This window comes from Stegostoma tigrinum, chromosome 11, assembly GCF_030684315.1.
Source record: "Stegostoma tigrinum isolate sSteTig4 chromosome 11, sSteTig4.hap1, whole genome shotgun sequence".
In the NCBI taxonomy this organism is placed as follows: domain Eukaryota; kingdom Metazoa; phylum Chordata; class Chondrichthyes; order Orectolobiformes; family Stegostomatidae; genus Stegostoma; species Stegostoma tigrinum.
The window spans coordinates 41,495,107-41,515,994 of NC_081364.1; the positions used below are offsets into that span (position 1 = coordinate 41,495,107).

The window sequence follows — 20,888 nt, forward strand, 5'->3', positions numbered from 1 at the left end:
CACTGAACGGTTGGCAGTGGAGGGGGTGGGGGAGATTAGGCAGAATCTGTACTTAAGGGGTGGGTGGTGCACAGTGACAAACAGGAGGAATTTAAACTCTTCAAATGAACGATGTTGTTCATAATTCATTACTTCTGTATCACATACCAAGCTTTCGTATTTCAGCATTTGACTTGGTTACCTGTGCTTTGGTTTGGTCTTTAACCATTTACTTCACACTAATTTTATGTTGTAATTGAAAGCAATTTTGCAGGCTTCAGTTCTAAATGCACAAAATTGAATATTATCATTATGACTTCAAGTCCCCACATTAAAACAATTAAAGAAACTAAAGGGACAATGAAGAATGTAAGATCAGGTTTCAAGTCACATCAAGCTACATTTTCATATGAAAGAAGTAAAAAGGAAGCATTCTGCTGAAAGATTTGCCAAAAGTATTTGTTCTAATATTATATATATTTTCTTCATTATGTTTTCGGTGCAGTTTGAACGGAAATACTATGTCCAAAGTGTTTTGCCCATCAGAAGTAAGTAAATGGTTGTCTTTTGTTTACTTATTCTTCAATCCACAGGCATTCATGTAAAAATTTGTTAAAGATCTAGAGTATCTTAAAGCGAGAAAAAAAGTCAGAGAAGTTAGTAATTTGATTTTAGAAGCCTAACTATATATATAGAGAGAAACTAGTAGAAAACAGAAGCACTGACAGCTCCCTTTTAGTGTCAGGAAGAAAAGAGCAGAGATGGGTTAGCTCCTCTCAGAATTCACTGAGGTCACCCGCAGAATGAGTAATGGGTTACAGATGGGCAGGTTTGATCAAAAACAACAAAATGCTTGGTTTGCAGAAAGATAAATTAGTGCTACAGGTGCAATAGTCTTGATCCCCAAATGCTGCATCATGGGAAAGATGTCAGTGAAGGCACTGTTGAGTTTAATGATGTTGTGTCATTGTTAAGAAAAAAATTGCATGAAGTTAGTTTTATTTGGGGGGAAAAAAAGCATCTTAAAAATTTTTTCCTGTACTTTGTTTTATGTTTGACATGATAGAAGAAACAAACTTAAAGAACTACTTTAAGATTCAGAGTGAGACAGCAGCTGTTGTGATAATGTTATTGCATTTCCTTCTGGAGGAACTGATTAAAACCATTGCTTTAATTCTCATTTGGAATTGACTGCCTTCAGTGGGAAAATTCTACCAGTTTGCTGCTGAACAGCTAGACTGGAGACTTTGAATGAGCAAAATATGTGATTCTGTGAATACACCATTAGAGTACCATATTTCTATCTTTGGTGAAGCCAACAACCCAGACTGTATTGCTTCCTAGCTGAAAGAGGAAGTGTATTGCTGGGGAACTAAAGGGGGAAATGAAGGGATGATTCACTCTCAAATTTCCATTTTTTATTTACCAAGATAGACTTTTTTTTTCTCTTTTTCTGGCAAACTCAAAGGTCATGAAATACTTTTTATTAAGAGGTACTATCAAGCTGCAAATAGAAATGCTAATTTTTCTGACCCAGTGCTGCAGCAGATCAGTGTACCAAAAGGATACACATATTTGTACATTTTCACACAATGTTCACCAGCTGCTTGGGAGACATGTAGAGTAGAGCCAGAGAACACTCTTAATGGGAACAAAAAATTGGATATGTGTTACCTTGAATCAGTTTAGCACATCCTTTAGTGTTAAGATCTAGCCCTTTACTGTTCAGATGTAGACCAGCCACAACTCGAGCAGAAACAAGCAATTTATCCGTTTCATCTCCAAGTTAGGTAATGGTATTGAAGTAAGAGAGCATAGAAATAAGGAGAGAGATTTTTGCAGAGGGTATTTTGTAACTAATTTTTGCAATAAGGTTAGCACTGTGATTCACCTCAACCTTGCCACAAGTCTATCTGCTTGAATAAAAAGAACAGCTATGTATTATTAAACTGCAAATATAGTGGACACTAAAATGTTATTGAGCTTGGAGCACAGCATGAAATATTTGATTTTCATTTTTCTGCAGTATCTTCCTGTGCTAATCATTCTTCTGCAGTGCCTCTTTGATCTTTTGTTTTATCCATGTTTTGACTTACTTTTCGAAAGCTGCCAGTGGTTTTGGGCTTTCTTATTTTTCTCACAGAATGTGAGTATCACTACATAGGCCAGCATTATTGCCCAATCTTAGTTATCCTTGAAAAGGACATGGTCAGTTGCCTCCTTGAACCACTGCAATCTGTATGGTGCAGCTGAACCTCCGGTGCTGTTACAGAAGGAATTTCATGGGGACTGTGGGAATCTTATCAGGTTCTGAATGATGTAGCTTATAGAGAGCTGAGCCGGAGAATTGGACGAGATGTTCAGCGAGGCCAATCACCAAATCGAAAATTTGAACATTTTGCCAAAAACCTATAACATTCAGCTCTGTGATCCAACCTCTGTTTTGTGCACAGGTGTTGAGTGTCAGGAGAGATCTCAACTATGCATAGAATCACAACTAAACATGATCCTGCCATCTTACTTCACACATATGTATTTTCATCATTTTTTCTTGACCAGGAGGGAAAGCTTCTGCCCTAATTACAAAAAAGTTATCACTATTCCAGAGACAATCAGTGGAATTATCTCAGGGATCTGAGTGATGAAGACAAAGGCAAGATTTGTGGCACAATGAGACAGGAAGCCCTGTCTCGACTTTGGGAGCATCTTGCTGCATCTTTTGTACTTCTGAATGAGTTTCTTGCTAGGTAGCGGAGAGTTGCCAACTAAAAAGTATTATAGCTTGTTACATGCTTGATGAACACTGCTGTTCGTCTCATTGACATCCAGCTTCCTATCTAACCAAACATGTCTAACAGATTTGATTTCAAGAGTTCCCAATGTGAAAATAAAGAGTGGCAACTTCAGCTCACCACTGACTCTGGTGATCAGCAGCAAACAGCATCTCACGGCACATTCCATGGCCACCAGCTGCAAGCACAATGTTCAATGACACTGGCTAAACCCTTATGACTATTCAGGCACCTCTCTGATACAGGCTGTTTAGGAAGCACAGACTTGTATTATGAGGTGCACGGAGTTGTCATTGAAAGTCCGCTGTAAGGACTCCTTGCATACAGGAACAGGCACCCAGCTGGCAAATTGGCCTAGACTGCATCTCAGGGCCGCATGCTTATTCTCTCAGCACTTGCTTACTGAGCCACCAAGCTGCATCCTTGTACCATCTTTGCCTTGCTGTGCCAATTAGTATAGAATTAGGGTTAACGCTAACCCTATCAGATAACTAGGCAGCTTGCCTTGCTGGTTAGCAGTCCTCTGTCATGGGCACAGACACCTTGACAAATGGCAGTCTGCTATGTCAATCTTACATCTGCACCATGTTCCAGCAGCTTTCTGTAGGGGCGTAGTTTTCACTGATGTCCATGGAGACATCTGTCAGTCAGGGATTCCAGGTGCAGTAAGTCAGGGATAGCCTCTGATACTAGTCCAGGGGACTGACCATGATCAGATATCTGGTAAGGGTGACTTCAGCCAAGGGGTCAGTGTCTCTACACTCTGAGGAGCAGGTCATGTTCAATCCTGTCACTCCACAGCAGCTAACTGTGTTGTAAGGCAAGCATGTGTGGGATATGTACAGGTACTAGTAAGGGCTCTTGTCTGTGGTTGTCTGAATAGGTCACTCAACAGGGTGGGCCATGCTAAATCTGTTGGATTCATCCACAGATACTTAGTGGAAAAAGGGAATGCTCAGGCCAGAGGGGCCGCTGCTGTGGGAAGTAGTTGGGAACCTATTCTTCAGGGAGGAGAAAGGTGGATGACAGTTGTGAAGGAAAGGGCAGACAGTAAAACATAGATGAGAAAGTGATCATGAAGGAGTGGGTGTTTTCCTGTGGAAGTTAGTCATTATGTCCACAGTAAGGAGCTCCAAGAGGGTTTGGGGGCAATCAGGCAAGTGAAGACTCAGGTAGATGGGTTAGGTAGGGACCTGGGGAAGTGCAAAGCATGTTCGATGTCTGGGGCCTCATCATCACATTGAGGTCGACACTGTGAGCCACTGGGCCAAGAGCCGCCTTCCTTGCTGCTGGAAATGGGAAGTGCAGAATGGGAAAGGAAATGGCTGCGCTCATGCTCAGAGGGATTGAGTTAAGTGTGAGGGAGGGGGGGTTGCAGGGCTCACTGAGAATCAATGAAAGGAAACCACATTGCACACAGACCAATACGCTGCACAGGGCACAGACCTGTGGGGCCTCTAATGCCTGATGATACATTGGCTTGTTGTTTTCTGTGAGCCTGCTTACTCCAGATATTGCTGACCATCTCTTTCATACCAATTCTTTTGGACACAGAGTCCAGAGGAAGAATAGGAATGTTGTAGATGAGGACAATGATGGACAACAGGACCCATTGCTCTGTAAACATCTTGTTTTCTTTGCTTCCCGATGCTGCAGCAGGCTCATGGCACAGGCATCAATCCTGTGTGGCTATGAAGTTACGTATCATGCTGGTACAGTTGCATTGAGGACTATAGAGAAACTCAAATTTATACAAATGTGAGAATTGATGTAAACTGCAATGTCACCTGTACCACAAGAATGTCCTCAGTAGGTTTTCTTTTTTCTTTTCCCTCTCACTACATCTTGGTGTAGACCATGATTCCTGAACTGCAGTGGAGGAGACCTGGTCAGCAGTGGAATGGAAGTTTGGTCAGGCAGCTCTTGGGACATTTGTATCTAGACGGGCTCAATGTGTTGAGGGCCCCCTTGCCAGAATCTTCAACTTTCAAGGGTTGATGGGAGGGACGGAGGGAGGAAGGCCAAGTGGAAATGGAGGGCCTGACCACTGCTGGATTGTCTTGAGAAGAGACTTCTGAGGGTGAGGTTTCTCATCTGGCTGGGTGCCTCCTTGACAGGAGTGGGCATGTAAACTGAGTGCCAGTGTTCCTGTCATCATGCCTTTGGTTGTGAGGAATCAATCTGAGGTGGGCAGTGGGAATGCAGGTGTATGTGTGTGTCTGTCCAGCAGACCCTGAGGGCACTAGGCTTGGGTCTCCATGGCAAGCACCAACCTGTCTGTGGAGGCAGACGGGCGAGTGCATGACTTGCTTGCTGCATTGCTTCATAGGCACCAGAGATATTGGACTTACAGTGGATATTGTTGAGTGGTGAGTTGTTCTTGGAGTAGCATGTGGTTAAATGGAGCTAGAATCAGACATGCAGGAGGCTATAGAGGCAGGGTCAGTTGCTAATGAGGCATATTTGGTAAGATACTGCGAGAAATCTCACTGGACCTTATGGTGTAAAAGCCACCCAAAAACATGATTCACCTCTCTCGTAGCCAGAAAAAAAACATGTAACATGAGCTCCATTTTATAGTGTTTCTATTGCATAGATTTGCTACCTTAGCATGAATTTAATCAAACTCCATGCATTTTTGGTTTCATGCTGGATCAGTCACTTATCTGGTTGACCATTAATCCTGCCTGATCCTACAATACTTCATTGTAGGAAACAATTCAATGAAACTGCCTAACATATTTTAAATGATTGCCATGGTTACCATTTAATTCCAGTCCCCACTTTACCATCATATTTTAAAATTTATTCCTAATGTTTCAGTCCTGTCCAACCAAGAAACGGTAGGAAGACCATTTAAAGGAGCAATAAAGAATCTAAACTTTGTTATTTTTGTTGAACTGTGTTTGTCTACTCTCAAAAACTTTGACCTTCACATCTGAAGTCTAAGTGATATGCTACTACGACTTTAGTAAAAACCTTCGTTAGATTGAGCCATCTCATTACCGTGTTCAGTTTAACATTTTGATTTTAACCAATCTTGTAAACAAACGTGTGAAGAATCTTTGAAACAATCCTAAAAATCTGCTCAGGTAGGAACTCAGCAGTAAGGAGATAACATAGATCATAGAATCCCTACAATGTGGAAACAGGCCCTTCAGCCCAACAAGTCCGTACCAACCCACAGAGGAGCCCATGCAGACCCACACCCCTAATCTATACAGAATATAGATTTGAACACCACGGGCAACTTAGTATGGCCAATCCACCTAGCCTGCACATCTTCGGACTGTGGGAGGAAACCGGAGCACCTCGAGGAAACCCACGCAGACATGGAGAGAATGTGCAAATTCCACACAGACAGTCACCCAAGGGTGAAATTGAACCCGTTTCACTGGTGCTGTGAGGCAGCAGTGCTAACCACCAAGCCACTGCGCTACCCCTAATCAAATACTTATTAAAACATGTAAAACAGGCGAGAAGGGATTATTGAATCACTCGATGATCAGGGCTGTTCAAAGGGTCATATTATTCGTGATTTGATTCTCACCTAGGCTAGGTGCATTTACATGTTGAATTTAGGTTAGTATATTTTCATTGAGATGGTTTATCTTAGATAGTGAATGGTATTAGAAAATCTCTTATTGTGACATAAACAGTCTGAAATTATTTGGGAATGTTAAACAGGAAGATTGATGTTTTAAGATTGTGTGATGATCAGATTCCAGATTTCAACATGCAGAGATTAAATATTATAAATACTCCACTGTGTTTACAATATGTTCTATGCCACAGTTGAAAGAAGATTTAGAAGCTGCTTATTTTCCCTCGTTCACTGATTTTTATTTGCTCTAGTTCTTATAAGCTTTATTCTAAAACAATAATTTGGATAAACAATTGATTTTGGTCTTGGTTTCCTTAGCTCTTTCTACACTGTTGGACTGAAAATCCATTGCCTCACTAGCCACTGCTGGCACCATCAAATATCTCTCATATCAACATCATAACTGAGGTACTTATAAAGGTGTGAGTTTAAGTCATTTCACAAATTCTTTTGAAAAACTGCTATCTTTTCTGTTAAAAGTATGGAGTATTTGATCAAGAAAAGCCTAGGTTACTTTCCTGGCCTTTGGTAAAGTTATCTGCTTTTAGCCAGTGTGATAGAATAAGCACTTAGGAAACAAATGATTACTGTTCTTGATCATTCTCGAACATGTGCATATGGACAGTGATCAAGGAGAATATTTGGCGTAATTGTAGTTAGTAGAGAGGTAGGTTGAGGGTTGGAGTAAAGAAATTGTGTACCATATATGAAGATGCAAATTTAGCATTGGATTTCATTTTTTCCCCTCTCATCCCTAGTTATACTTTCTCTGATTCATTGTTGTTTAGTATGATTCCTGATTAACCCATCACAATGAATCAATGGTTGGGTGAGTCAGAGTTAGCTTTCAATGGAAATGCTTCATGGATACACTGGCAGGTAAATGTGCTGTCTATGGTAGAAGATAAATAGATGGTCAGTTTTTCCTGTGGTTGGATGTCTCACCTTGTGGATTAGTTGGAAACTGATGAGAGTGCCTACCTGTACTAACAAACCCAAATTCTCTGTAGTTTGATCTTCATCAAGATTAATGCAACATTGCAACATCTATGGTTGTAATAAGCAGACATTTTAAGTTCCTTGCCAGTTCATATGTCAATATGTTTTAAGTTAGTCATAAATTAGGCACTCATGGGAAGTAGTTCATGTTTGGTGTTCAAACCCTTTCTTGCCACTTTTAGCTTTACTGGCAAAGATAAAAGATGGTGCTCCCAGGACTTTTTCACTGCACTTCCCTACCTGTGCATAAGTAGTTTTGCAACAAAAGGCTTGATATGTCACTGTTATTTCCCCTCCTCTTAGTTGACGGAGTTGCCTCTCTCTGCCTACAGTTTGTTGTGAATTGCAAGCTCAAATCTGAAACAAACTGGATGTGTCAGTCTTTTTCTGTCTCTATGTTTATATGATCAAAGGTTGTTAGATTAAGGTGCAATGCTAGTTTCAACAATCTTTTTTTTAATTTTAAGCCACTTATTCTAATTGATGAAACAAAATGTTTAGACTGTGAACTGCTTGCTGTAAATTCTGTATTAATGTAGATTAATATACTGAGATGGCTCAAAGCGTTTCACAAAATGAATTACTTTTGATGTAGAGTCCCTTTCCTTGTAGGCACCTGCTAACGAATGTTTTTCACGTCAATTAAGAACTTTGAATGAAATGGAGTAAGTTTTACAGAAAAGTTACTGTAGTAACTGACATAATGACAATTTTTCATTTTTTTGTTGTGCCTAAATTAAAAAGAATGCCTAATAATAATGCTTCACTATTACTCAAGCCATCACAAAATGTATAAAATCCCAAATGGACCACCAAGATTACCAATTTGCCTGACTGACTGCTGTTCAGGACAAAGGCAGTTCACACCAGGTTCATCATTAACCGAAAGTCACATCATTTATTCTAACAGACAGTTTTAGCTAAAAGCAGGGAAGATGAAATATTTCTAATTTACTACTATAAATCTTAATCTGTACCCCTTCAAATATCTCAAATACACACACACCCATTCCTGATTAAGACAGATAAACTGCATGGAAAAGTAATGTAGACAGGGTAAATAAAGGTCCAAAGGTCAGAAGTCGAGATGTGAAGGATAGCTTAAATTGTCTCACACAGTTGCTCTTGATTTTGAGAACTGGTGACACTGTCACTTTCCACGAGGTTATTGGACTGGAGATCAAGCCCCACTATTCCTGGAGTCATCTGCGATTTAATCCAAATATCCAAAATCACTCATTTACCTGACCGACATTCCTAGGTGAAAAGAAAACACTTGCCAGGTTTCTGTTTTAACGTGAAAACAACTATTTATTGCAAACAGATTTGTTTTTAATTGTTGGCAATCAAGAAACATGAATTGCTAACTTATTCCCCGCTGTAACCTAAACTCTACCCCTTTTACAAAATTCCCATACACATACAGACACAGACAGAAACAAGACAAGGCACAGATATTATAGATGGGGAAGGAACAGAAAAAAGCCTGTGAAGTATAACTTTGACACCATTCTGGATTGTAGGTGTCGTTGAGATATTTTACTTCAGTTATCTTCCAGTCCCTTTGAAATGCTACATGAGGACATGAGATTGTGGACACACAATCTATTACTCACCTGTTGAAGATTAATTCTTTCTGAAAGTGATGCTTTTTTCCCTTCTTCTTTCAAGGAGGAAATTTGTAGACAGAGAGAGAGAGAACAGCCAGAAGCTTGGAATTGTCTTTTACTTCTCCACTCAGAGGAAAGAGAGGAAACGAGAAATGTTTTGTCCTGCATGGGCCTGAACTGCTGTATTAAGCAAACGCAAAGCTGTTGCCAATTGCCAATGGCCAGTCAAGAAGTTGTTATAATATCGGGGTTCTCCTAAACACACACACACACACACACACACACACACACACACACACACACACACACACACACACACACACACACACACACACACACACACAGTGTACCAGCCTCTTCCACTTTGATATAAAGTTTTCCGTCTTTAGGTTCACAGTACAGAAAATAAAACCTGGGTGGTATGGTGGCTCAGTGGTTTGCACTGCTTATCTCACAGTCCTAGGGACCTGGGTTCAATTCTAGCCTTGGGAAACTGTCTGTGTGGAGTTTGCATATTCTCCCCGTGCCTGTGTGAGTTTGCTCCCACAGTCTAAAGGGTGTGCAGGTTATGTGGATTGACCATGTTAAGTTGCCCATAGTGTCCAGAGATGTGGAGGTTAGGTAGATTAGCTGTGGGAAATACAGGGGTAGGGTGAGTCCAGGTGGGGTGCTCTTCAAACAGTCAGTGTGGACTATTTGGGTTGAATGGCCTGTTTCCACATTGTAGGCATTCTAGTAAAGTGACGGCCATTCTTCACTTCATTAGTAGATTTAGCTTACATATATCTTTTCTTGTTAGTGTTTTTACTTCTAAGTTTTCTTGGTTTTTCTACCTTTTTTCTCCATATGCAAGGAGATTGATGCTTTCAGTTTTCAGAGTCCTGTTGTTACTGCTGCTACTGCTGACCTTGTACTTACAGTTTTGTAAGAAACTACTGCTCAGCCAATCAGAAGGTTGTTATCAGGCAGAATTTCCTTAACTTAAACACTGCTGATGCCATTTTGTTTCGACTTATCTACCTCATTGCTTCAAAAAGCAGCATTGTATGGCATTGCTGAAAATATGCTGCACTTAATTTTTCCAAACTGCAAGACTGTCCAAGTATTTCAGTTGTAGCTGTGAAACCACCATTTTTAGTTTATCATCCCAACTGTAGTTGGCACTGCTGCCTCACAGCACTGGGGACCCGGGTTTGATTTCAGCTTTGGGTGACCGCCCATGTGGAGTTTGCAAGTTCACCTCACATCTGTGTGAGTTATCAACAGTTGCTCTGGTTTCCTCCCACAGTCCAGAGATGTGCAGATTAAGTGAGTTGGCCATGCTAAATTGTCCTGTAGCATCCAGAAATGTGCAGGCTAGGTGAGTTAGCATGCGAAATGTGGGGTAATGGGGATAGGGTAGGTGTCTGGGTGAGATGCTGTTTGGCAGGTTTGTACAGGCTCGATGTGCTGAATCTTTCTGCACTGTAGGGATTCTAGGAAAAGTATATTATCTCTCACAATTCATAAATGTCATTTTTTGTGTTGGGCCATTTTAAGACCTAAAATTCGCTGCTGCCCTCCTCAAGGTGCAAGGGACCACTGTGATATTGGAAAAGGACTTTGTTAACATTGAGCAAACTATTGCTCCTCCACAGACATGTCACCAACTTGAAAAAGATATATTCACTGACAATTCTGACAGTAGATTGAGTGTAGGCTATGGAGCTGGCTGTGGTAAGGATCAGGGAGGCATTGCAATTCTAAGTGTCTTCACAGGAACATTTAAAATTTCAAGGAAAAAGTAACCTTTTGCTTGCAATGGGTAAGGAATCTTAAATGATCAGTGTTGGGTTTTGCACTGGTAGGGAAGGCCTAATGCAGGTGTGAAATCACTGCAGTGGTTGCATATTTGTGAAATGCCTCCACAAAGGCCCACTGATCCAATTCCCCAGTGCCAGCTCTCAGAATGAACAGGATGTCTGACACTCCTGTTCTTATCTGTCAGACAGGGCCCCCTGATCGGATCAGGTTAACAGCCCCAGTTAAGGAATTCATATTCTATGAGATCGACTTGGCTGACCTTGTTACAATCATTACAATTAGGCTCTTGATAAGGGGACCTGACGTTGACTCTCATGCAGACACCAACTCTGAACTTTTCATGATTGCAATCTCCTTCAAGTCTTGATCTTTTTCTCACCTTGGTGCGATGATGGCACAGTGATAAAAGTCAGTATGATCCAGAGGCCCAATTTCATGTTCTGGGTACACAAGATCAAATCCCATTATGGAAGCTGATAGAATTTCAATTCCCTCCATAAATCTGCAATGTATAGCATGTATTAGTAATGGTGAATACAGAAACTAGAATCGATTGTTGTAAAAACCCATGTGGCTTGCTCATGTCCTCTCGGGAAGGAAATCTATTGTGGTTATCTAGTCTATCCTACATGTGATTCCAAACCCACAAAGACTCTAAAATGGCCCAGTGAGGAGCTGGCTGCTCTCTTGAACAGCAGCATTACCAGGGAGGCAGTAGCTCCGACCAGTGCAACAATCAGCCAAGGCCTTGGATCATTGTTTTATACCAGGCTACAGGTGATTGATAGTGAGTGTTACAATGGAGGGAGTTGACAGTAGAGGCAAAGGGTAGCTCTTAGCAAGTCTCTTTACCATTCCCTGTGCACTCCCTCTCCTGACATTGGGTTTTTTTTCGCAGGTGTTGAATGCCTTTGACTAAGGGCACCCTGGAATCCCACAGCAACCCTGCACAGATTTGTTTGTTATGCTTCCTGCAGTGTAATTTCCCAGCCCACCATTGGGTAAATACCAGTGATGCCAGATTGAAACCATTATATCAACATTTATGAGCTTATTTGGGGATGCCACCTACCATGCTTACAACTCACCATGGGGCTCACTAATTTTTGCCTTTTGGGGTAGCAGTATGTTTAGGCAGCCATTCATACAGAGGGTTTCAAAAGCAGTGACTGAAAATCAACTTGTGTTAATCAGTGACATTGATTAAATATTGGCAAATTTTGTTTGGAGTTTATTTTTGCCAGTTACTAATCAAAGAGTACAGAATATCAGTAAGGTACAGCATTGCATATTACATCCTCCATCAGGAAGTTATCAATATTACATGTCATCATGCCTTAGAAACTTTCTCAAATGAGTTCTGGAGGAAGAGTTTGGCAGGAATGCTACTGGTATTATTAAAGACACTTTGATAATTTATATGGAAGGCATAGCATTATGTGAGTTATGAATTAAAAAAATGCACTCCTGTTTTGAGTTCTTGCTTTGATATGTTTCCATACAAAATTCATGCTGAATTTCAGTATTATTTTTGCCCAGAGTTCAGCAGTTAAGTAAGGAAGTTTCCTTTGATCATTACAATGTTGCATTGTTGTAAAGCACTACAACAGTGGAAAGTTGTGTACTTTTTTGTGCATGGAATGAATTAAAACATTTGTCATGTAAAGTACCAGCAGTTACTGTAATTATAAATCCAAAAAATACAGAAGAAGTAAAGATAGAACTGTACTTTTGTTGATCCTGTATGAAAAGTTAATTAATGGTCTTCTTTGGTACATTTTCATCTGTTTAATACACCAGTATAATATACTCGTTTGAGTATGCCCAAGCTGTAAATCATTTTACCATTATACAGTCATAGAGTTATCTAGCACGGAAATAGACCCTTCAGTCCAATTTGTCCGTGTCGACCAGATAACCTAAATTAATCTAGTCCAGTTTTCCAGCATTTGGCCCATATCCCTCTTAAACCCATCATGGGTTTATGTACTCATGTAGTTGCCTTTTAAGTGCTGTAATTGTACCCACATCCAGCACTTCCTCTGGTAGATCATTTCATACACACACCGCCCTCTGCAAGCAAAAGTTATTGCTCACGTCCTTTTTAAAGTTTTCCCCTCTCACCTTAAACCTATACTGTCCAGTTTTGGACTCCCCTACCCTGGGAAAAAAGACCTTCATTATTCACTCTATCCATGTCCCTCAGGGTTTTGTAAACCTCTATGAGGTCATCCCTCAGCCTCTGACGCACCAGGAAAAATAGTCCCAGCCTGTTCAGCCTCCCCCTATTGCTCAAACCCTTCACTACTGGCAACATTCTTCTAACTCTTTTTCTGAACCCTTTCAAGCTTAACATCTGTCATGACAGAAGAGACCAGTGTGGGATTGGCAGAGATGCTACCTGTAGCTTTCCTGTAGACACATGTATGCTGCAGGCTTTGTGCCGTTCACACTCAAAACATGTTGGGCCAATTTTCACTGCTTGTCTGCACAGTGGTCTGTAGTGCAGAACTTTGAAAGGCTGTTTTTAAGAGTGACTTTATATCATTTTCACTGACCAGGTTGATGTCTTGAGACAGTTTCCCCAAAAATTTACTTGAGGCTCCTGTAGTCATCAACGTATGAGAAATGGCCTTTTCCAATGAATGAACTTTCTTGGAGAGCCCAGTGTGATGACAGACCTCATTGTTTGTGATTCTGTCCTGGCCTCAAATTGTCAAGATATATCTCATGTGTCTTTGGAAGAGTTCCAGAACCTTGGTGCGGCACTTAGAACAGACCAAAGATTCTGTACTATTCAGCAATGTCCTAAAGAGAACAGGCCTGAAGGATACAATGTTTGCCCAGTACTACGGACTAACTATTAGTCATTGGCTGACATTTAGAAAAATAAAAGAATAGCTACAACGCAGAAGGAGGCCATTCAGCCCATTCTGTCAGTGCTGGTCTTCTGCAAGTGCAGTTCATCATGTGCATTCCCCCCTGCTTTTCCCTATAGTTGACAATATTTTCTTCCTTTGTGAACTTTTTTGGAAGTACAATTGGATCTGCCTGTGCCACTTTTCCAGTAGTGCATTCCAGATCCTAATCATTCACTGCATTTAAAAAAAAATTGTTATTCACTTCTCTCGTGTTGTTTCTGTTTTCGAATGTCATAACCTTTAAATTCCATGTAAATTTAATCTTGTATACACCTATTTCTACTCGGCATTAATTAAAGAAACGCTTCAAGTGGTTGGTGCTGTAGCATGCCAAAGGAAAACAAGATGTGTACATAAATATTCCTTCTGGACTGAAATGCTTCTGTAAATGTAAATCCTGAAATGTTTCTGTACATGTAATAACCAATGTACATTTAATTCATTCCAACTAACTGTGAGGATATGCTGCCATTTGGACTCCTGCCATATTGTACTTCAACGCTCTTTACTCGTAGACCACAAAGTGGCATTGACAGAGGCTCTAGAGGTTCCTGCTTTTGCCCACAAGTCCTTTTGGTCACTGTTTAGGGTCAGTGGTGTAGAAGACAGTGAAATTAAGGCTATGAAAAATAGTGTTGATTTACAATTTCAGACCCCAAATTGAAAATTGAAAAAAAAACTTGTAAATGTTAGAAATAAGTTAAAGGACTAAATTTCCAAAGTCATAGCTGACTTTTTTTTGCCATAATTGCTGACTAATCTAATATGACTTTGCTGCATTCCCAGAACTTGTACTTCCTTTCAGGCCCTGGTCCTTTTCCTTTGATCACTGAAGCTCTCTTTATTGAACACCTATTTCAATCTGTCTACCTCTATCCCTAACATGCTGATTCCTGCATCAAGAATAGAAATGAGCCTCACTGCAAACATTCAGCAGGTCACAAGTCTCCGACGATTTTGGAATTACAAAATTTTCTAAGTGTCAGCCGGCTGTGCAATTATGGAAATCGCACTTCAGCCAAGTGTCATTGAATCCAAGATTGAGGCAGGTAAAATTTTCAGCAAGAAATCATTGGATACCAATCCGGAATATTAACTGTTATTAACTTCTTATATCCCTCCTCCCTTGAGCAGGACTTTGAGATGAAGTGTAATGCAACTACTATTCAATTATTGGCCCCTCTTCACCTTGCTCCACTTTCTGCCATCTACTCTCCCCAAGCTAGTATGATAGGGACTGTATCAGAAATAATGGGAACTGCAGATGCTGGAGAAACCAAAATAACAAAGAGTGAAGCTGGATGAACACAGCAGGCCAAGCAGCATCTCAGGAGAACAAAAGCTGACGTTTCGGGCCTAGACCCTTCATCAGAGAGGGTGAAGAAGGGTCTAGGCCTGAAACGTCAGCTTTTGTGCTCCTGATATGCTGCTTGCCCTGCTGTGTTCATCCAGCTTCACTCTTTGTTATCTTGGTATGATAAGGATGTTGCCTTGGTCACAATTCAAATCTCTACCACCTTTCTTTCATTACTTTGCACTCCTATGTTTTATGTGTCTCGTTAAAAACTTGTTTTCGGCTGAACCCCTAGCTCCACTCCTGGTTTGTCACTTAGCTACTCCTCTTTATTTTCTCAGCTACTGTGCTACATGGCTGCTTATCCTTCATGAGATTAATTCTATTTTAACTCGTCCTGTCTCTCTGACCCTTGACTTTACAGATCTTTTGTCCTTGCTGAACGCTTCCCTTGCCACCTACATATTTCCAGTCACCTTATCAAACTTGCTCCCATTACTGCCCTCTTCCAACTGTCTTAATAACAGATAATGCTATTTGACTACTTCTTGCATGATTCATCACCTAAATTCCACTGCTCCCCATCCAACTTGCATAGTTTCTACTTCTGGAATACCATTTCCCTACTGCAACTGCTAAGCTGCTTACAGCAATATAGTAACAGGAGCAGACCATTCTGCCCCCAGAACACTTTATGCCATTTAACTTGATTATCGTTAATCTGAGCTTAACTCCATCTATGTGACTTGGTTGTGTAGTCCTTAATAAGCTCATCAAACAAAGTCGTAGATTTGAAATATTTAGTTGATCGAGTCACAATAGATTTTTCAGGACAAGAGTTTCAGATGTTTACTGGTATACAGATGGTAGCTGGTCCTATTGCTCTTGACAACTCTGCTGCCTTTTGTTGTCTGATTGCTTATCCAAAATCCAGACCAGAACAAGCTGAACTCCGCCTTACTAGATGCAAGTAACATATTTTGCCTTACCTGGAATTAGCTATTTACAAATGCTTCAACTTAAGGGACAGCAGAATTTTTCGCTTGGTCATCATCATGTTTATAATGACAGGATTAGTTAAACTTTTATTGTGTCCTGTTAAACTAATTTTCAAGGACAAGTGTAGTGAATGTAGCAGTATCCAATCTAAGGTCCCCCAGCAATTGGAGTGCAGCAGATCCCCTTTCAGCGCCAGCTGTTCTTGCGGATATAAATTGCTGCAGTGAAATTTCCTTAATATAATTCAGGAAGCTCAAGAGAATACTACAAAACAACTGTGCCAACAAGGAAAATGTTGAATTTTTCATCAAGAGCCCAGCACGGTTAGTTTGTAGCCTTTCTGATCGTTCGTGGCCAGATGTTCAGTGCTGTTCTACTCCACAGTCAGCTTGAACTTTGTGGCCTTAAGTACTATTGGCTACAAGGACATTTACAATCAGTTTGCACTGGAGAATTACAGGATTTAAACTCAAAGACTGAATGTGCTTGTTGGGCTTCTTAGCCTCGTCTCATTCAGTAAGTAGACAAGGTAAGAGGTGTTGAAAGAAAAATAACATTGCATCAATCATCATGAACAGACATTGATGAAGTGCATTTAGCATTAGAGACTTCAGAGATTAGACTCCTTTTCATTTCCTTTGCATAATTTATTTGTAGTTCAAAACTTTGAAAATTAGTATGTCAATTGATTAAAAAAACTTGTTTATAAAAGAATAGTTTATGAAATGCTATAGAACACATTTACAGCCCTTTAAGAATACCTAATTTAAACAATTCTGTTTTAATTTTAGACTGATCTATTTATTTTAAAAGATATGCACAGTATACGTTTTAACATTTTTTATACACAAACAGCATCGTTAGCATGGAGCAAACAGAAACCAAATTAAGGTATTGCAGATGCTGAAAATCTGAAATAAAAATAGAAAGTACTGATAACAATCAACCAATCATGCAATATCTCTGGACATTAATTTCAATTTTTTTAGGTTAACTTAATTTTGAGACACCATAACATAATAATGAAGTCTTTAATTTCCATTCACTTACTGAACTACAAGTTTGTGTTTGATGCTTAAAAAAAAACTGTGGATGCTGGAGATCTGAAATGAAAACAAATTGCTGGAGAAACTCAGCAGGTCTGGCAGCATCTGTTGGAAGAAAGCAGAGTTAGCATTACAAGTCCAGTGACTCCTCAGTTCTGATGAAGATTCAGTGGACTCAAAACATCAATTCTGCTTTCTTCCCACCGTGGTGGCCGGACCTGCTGAGTTTCTGAAGCAATTTCTGTTTCTGTGCTTAACACTGTTTTATAAGCCAAGAACCATTAATGCAAGCACAACAGAGTGGTTTCAGTTCCTTCACTGGCTGAGGTTATGATGAAGGACTGTCTTTCTCCACCTCACCCCTTTCCTGATCCTCAAGTTAAACCACCACAAGTCATGTCTCTCTCTCGGTCTCTCTAATGAAAGGACAGTCTGTGATTCTTTTGACTATGTCAGTTTACCTTTAATAGAATGTCACTTTTTGGATCATGATCATTTAAGTAGTTAACTTGTTAATTTTCCCATTTTTGATTTGCTAATCAAAATGTAATGGCCTAAATATTGCTCCACATTTAATTTCTCTAGAGATTCCCTTTATTCTAACGTAATAGAAATGGGAGAAATTTAAACAAAATTCAGGATGCAAGAACTTCACTTGAGCATGTTCTTTTTACATTGTTTACATTGTTTATTTCTTTCTTTGGGAAGCAATTAAAAGAAACACAGGTGTAATTTTTAGAACCCCAATTTTTTTGTATTGTAGATGACCTGTATCAGCTCCCCACCTTGGTGGCAGAGTGGCTGAGTGGTTAGCACTGTTGCCTCATAGCACCAGGAACCTGGGTTCAATTTCACCGTCAGGCCACTGTCTGTGGAGAGTTTGCACATTCTCCCTGTAACTGTATGGGTTTCCTGTAGGTGTTCCAGTTTCCTCCCACAGTCCAAAGATGTGCATGCAAGGGAGATTGGCTTTGCTAAATTGCCAGTAGTGTTCAGGGGTGTGTAGATTAGATGGGCTATAGCAGGGTGGGTCTGGATGGGAAGTTCTGAGGTTTTGTGTAGAATTGTTGGGCCAAAGGGCTTGCTTCCATGTTGTAGGGATTCTATGATATGAGAAATACAATAAGGTATTTGCAGTTTCTTTTTATCAAACCAACAACACTGACTTGCATATATCTAAAATATCTTTAATGTAGTAAAACACCCCAAGTGTTTCACAGGAATTTTATCAAACAAAACTTATGCACAAAATAGCAGTTCACAGTAGCACTGATGCTGCATTTACCTTTGTTCACATTGCTGCAGCTGCAGTGAGCCCTCAGGAAGCCTTTGGTGTGCACACAGTTTGTTCTTGGGTGTGAAAGAAAACTGTATTTGAGTTGGCAGTGACTTCCCTTTCAAAAGTTTGCTGCCTCTGCAAGAAACCACAAGTGGGCTTTTTGCCTTTGAATGTTTCCACTGGCAGTATGGACTTTTTCCATGTTTCCTTGGTTTGAGGAAATGGATTTTGATTTTTTTTTAGACAAATGCCATCATTTAACAGCTGTAGCAAAAAGAACTCAGAATTCTTAACTTGAGTTAATGTGAGATCCTTATAACAAAACAAAAACCACAGCCACTCTTAGGTTTATTGTTCAGACTTAATTTATTTAAATAATGAATCTTATTTATATAGTGCAGGAATAAGGATTTGATTGTCTATTTTCAGCATTGAATGAATGTATTGTGTAAATTAGTTAGGGACTTCGCTTATAATGCAATTAAACCCTTTTCCAATTTCCAAAGTTGTTTGCGCCAAACGTAGGAAGAATTTTACATTAGTCCTGTCATTTGAATCATAAGTGTCTAATATCCACCTTCCATAATTTGACAAGAGGTAAAACAGCCTATTGCCAGTTTGTAGAAATTTTATTGAACAGTATGATCTTAAGAAACTGGCTCCTCTGTGTACTGAACTCCCACAATCTAAAATAGCAGAAAATCACATTACAAATAGATTTCTCCATTTCTTTCCCCCGTCTGAGCATCAGTTTTCCTTCAAATGAGACAGCAGAATAGTCTTACAGACCACATGCACTCAGGTCTTGGAGTGGTACTTGGACCCACAAACTTGTGGCTTAGGGGTACAACTGCTACTATGGCTGACTGCATTCATACATTATTGAATCCCTACAGTGTGAAAACAGGCCCTTTGGCCCAACAAGTCCATACCGAACCTCAGACCAGCCCACCCAGACCTATCCCCCTATAACCCACCTAATCTACAACTCCCTGAACACTATGGGCAGTTTAGCATGGCTAATCACCTAGCTTGCACATCTTTGGACTGTGGGAGGAAACCGGAGCACCCAGAGGAAACCCATGCAGACACAGGGAGAATGTGCAAACTCCTCCAAGATAATCGCTAAAGGCTGGAATTTAACCCAGGTTCCTGGTGCTGTGAGGCAGCAGTGCTAACCACTGTGCCACCATTCCGCTCATGCATTACCCTCCACACTTTCATAAAAGACCGATTCAACAGCATCATCAATGATTTCTTAACCACCTCCTGTGGTCCAGTGCAATTGCCTACCTACACCCTTGAGAAGAAAGTTTGCCGCTTTCATTAACTAGATCCACCAAAACGTGACTGAGAATTGTCCAATCATCAATTCATTTCAAGTTTTACATTCTCTGCATTCTAACCCACTGTTTTACTTATTACAGCTTTGGGGTATGTTTTATATATCAAAAAATAAGATTAGTGTATTATTCAGTATATGTTATATGTTAAGCATTACTAATATAAATAGTAAGTACTGAAGAAATTCAGTGGGTCTGGCAGCATCTGTGGAAAGAGAAACAAAGTTAACAATTTGAGTTGAATATCACTTATCTTTGGAGCTTGATCATTGGTAATGCTGCTGCATATTTCTCTTATAAAATGCAGTCACCTTCATTTGAGTGTCAGCAATGGCTCAATTGGTAGCATTTTTCCCTCTGAGTCACCAAGTTGTGGGTTCAAGTTCTAGCCCAGAATCTAAGGGCACCCAATATAAGCTGCTGTTCTAGTTCTGAGCTAGGATATGTTCCATTGTTAGGGTTATTACTTTTTCAGATGAGATGCAAAGTCAAATCCCAGTCTGTGCTGCTGAGAGCGGGTAAAAGCTTCCATAGAGGCATTTTGAAGAAGAGCAGGAGGTTATCTGTGGTGCCTTGACTACTATTTGTACTTCGGTCTGTGTTACAAAATTATCTGGTCAATATCTACTGCTGTTGGTTGGAGCTTCCTGTGGGTAAATTGGCTGTCGCATTTCTGTATTACAATTATTGCACTGTTATAAAGTTCGTGATGTCTAGTGTTTAAGAAAGACATTAAATCTATGCAGATACACTTTCAAAAGGCCTTTGAGAAGGAACCTCACATTCGACTCATGACAAATATTGGGAAATATGGTGTTGGGGCATACACAGTCAAAACAAAAAGCTGAAAGGATTATCAAATTTGGTGAAAAAAGAAAATAGAATGTGTACTACAAAGGATCAGTGCTGGGAATGCAAATAGTCATAAATATCTTAATGCTTTTGATTTGAAGGAAAGGTTGCTCAATTGAATTTGCATTTTGTGTCAAACTGGGGAGGGAGAGAATGAGGTTCTGTCTGACACTGAGGAATTGTTTACTGTGCACAGTTTGATCTTCCAGCTCCGAGTGTTTGTTTCTATAGGGCCTTTTATTTCAGATGCTTTTCATGTAAAAATAAGTTATCAATCCTGACCTCAAGATAGTTAAAATGTGGAACTCTTGACTACAAGGAATAGCTAAGTTGAATGCCACAGGTACATTTAAGAAGCTAGCTAATT

The 20,888-nt window shown here is 40.1% G+C and overlaps 1 protein-coding gene across 6 annotated transcripts in view; it reads left to right on the plus strand.

Moving 5' to 3' along the window:
- foxp1b (forkhead box P1b) overlaps positions 1–20,888 on the plus strand; it is a 483,509-nt gene that overhangs the window by 118,573 nt on the left and 344,048 nt on the right. Inside the window, exon 3 of one of the 6 annotated variants that reach the window (XM_059649921.1) lies at positions 485–527. The exons of the other annotated variants lie outside the window; for them this stretch is intronic. The gene's annotated coding sequence lies outside the window, so the exon portion shown is untranslated. The remainder of the gene's footprint in view (positions 1–484; positions 528–20,888) is intronic. 6 annotated transcript variants of the gene reach the window in all.